This window comes from Cynoglossus semilaevis, chromosome 16 (genome assembly GCF_000523025.1).
Source record: "Cynoglossus semilaevis isolate Cse_v1.0 chromosome 16, Cse_v1.0, whole genome shotgun sequence".
Lineage (NCBI taxonomy): Eukaryota > Metazoa > Chordata > Actinopteri > Pleuronectiformes > Cynoglossidae > Cynoglossus > Cynoglossus semilaevis.
Window position 1 is genome coordinate 14,845,291 of NC_024322.1, and position 2,572 is coordinate 14,847,862.

The following is a 2,572-nucleotide window of genomic DNA, read 5'->3' on the forward strand; positions in this document are numbered from 1 at the left end:
CATAACTGACTCAAATATAAATAAAAAAAAATTTCTACTAGTTCCTTTCACATAAAGTCTGTAGTATAATTTACTTCAGATACTCTCACCCATGTTGTAAAGCCAACTCATCCACTTCTTCAAGTTGTGTCTCAAACCATAGATGAAGAAACTGGAGGAATATGTCACAAGGTCTAGGGCAGAGGTCACAGGCAGGATAGATGTTTCAAAAATAAATAAATAAATCCTCAGCCAAATGGACAGAGATGACTACTGTACCAATAGATAAGTATGGAAAATAAAGGTTGAACACAAAATGGAGTCAACAGTCAAACAGCATCGAATCACAACAAATGTCAATAGTCCATTACAAATCAAAATACTAGAGTTTAACTGACTGAAATTGTCACAGTCAGTATGGACCTTCAACCCAAAATACAGGGTATACCATGATCTGAATCACCATCACTTCTCATGTATAGTCCTTGATGTAGTCCCAAGGTCACTGATGAAATAACTACAAACACATAATTATAAAACAAAATTTCAATCTACTCTGAAGGATGATGTTGTACCATGGAAGGACCAGGTCACAAAATCAGAGGGATCCATGTCTGATTTTGGAGACTGCCTCCATGGTATATCACTTAGTACAAATGAATGGATGGATTTCCTTTCACACCAAGAAGATTAGGAAATCCAGCTCACTCAGTTCTAAGTGATTATAAACTAAAACAAGCAAATATAGTTTCAGTGATCAGAGAACACATCTTAAAATATACATGAAATGCAATGAGCATTTGTAAATGGTTAACCTTAAGAAGGGTGGGTCCATCTACATTACAACTGTAAGAAACAATGAATCGTAATTATAGCAGAGAAAGATAAACTTATCTTTTAATGGTGATCTTCATAGGGAATTTGCTTCACATGTCAGTCTTCCTGTTCATGTCACGCATGATGAGGTCCAGTCCACATTTACCAACAGGACAAGAGAGATACAAAAACTAACTAAAAGTTCATTCAAACACATTAAATTGGAATGAAAATATTAAAACCTGTAGAAGGTCAGTTCTGATCATCTCAGGTCCTTCAAACAGAGTTCATCTTCTCCATAATTGATCAACTCTGGTCCATATAATCCTGGACACAGATCAGATCAGTTAGACACAGATTAAAGTCAACAGGTTTAACAAAAGTCACTGTGTAGTACAAACCTGAAGACATCCTGTAGCTGAGAACATCTTTCCTCAAGAGAGTTGGTTCACTTGGACCACCCTACAATCCAGGAGGACAGATTTCCAGAGCTTCTGTAGATCCAGCACCAACACCTGTGGGGCCAGGATTCTTACTTATTTCATTGACTGATCTTGGCAAATTCAATGAGAACAGCATGGGTGAAGCCTCAACCACCCTGACCACAAGCTGTACACCAGTGAAAGGTCACAGATAATTACGGAAATAAAAACATATACAACCAAGCAGGGATTAGAATGGGAAATGCTCCTCCTCAGATGTGATCAGTCTGGCTCCTTGGGGGCCAGGACCTGAACATAAATGACATGTTTTTTATACAGCAACAAACTGAACATAAGGATTATCATTTAGTACAATCTTAGCTGATGTCAAGACCTCTCCAGGAAGGGGTTTCTCCCAGTTCCAGTCTTAGGTCTATTGGAGCAAAACACAAAATATATTAAAAGAAAAAATAAAACAGACGGACAAACTTAAGTTTAATGGTGCTTTTCATAGGGAATTTGGATCCAGCACCACCACCTGAAAATACACAGGTTTACTTCACTTATGTTACCAGAGGTGCCCTGTCAATCACTCAACCTTTAACAAGTCTTAGGTTGTCACTTTGACAAGTACATTTTCTATCAGAGACCCTAAATGTGCAATATGTTTCCTATCAGATTACAATCACATTTTTCTAAATTTGAAAAACATACCCCTGTATGTAAACAGTAAAACTGGGTTTTTTTTTTAAGAGGACAAAATTACTCTGCTGGGAGCCTTCCGAACATTGTATAAACACCACATTAGACCAAGTCTTTAGCAGAAAATGGACTTAGCAGAGGGACCTCACACTTTAGGGTCATTAAAGACTATTTTATTACCAGTTTTACACAGAAATTTAAATTATCATGCAAAACTAAATGTTTAAACATCTGTGAGCTCAACGCATCATAAACTTTATATACCAAAAAAGGACAAACTTAACTTTTTAATAGTGTTCTTCATAGGAACGATGCTTCTGCTTTTCACATGGTCATCAGGTTTCCTGTACATCTCGTCACTGACGAGGTCCAGTCAACATCTCCAACAGAGTACAAGAGGGAGGGATAAAAAAAATAAATTAAAAAAAAAATCAAGTTCCCTGAATTCTTGCACATATTTGAAAAGTGACATTATGCTGTCTCGACCTGGATGTAGCTTCTCCAAGTTCCAGTCTCAGGTCTAGTAGATCAAAAGGGGGTAATTAACCTAACAGATCCTGAATGCAAACATACCACTGAAAAACAAACTTATCTTTTTAATGATCCTCTCTGCAGCACCCAGTCAACATCTGCCAACAGAGGACAAGGGGAAG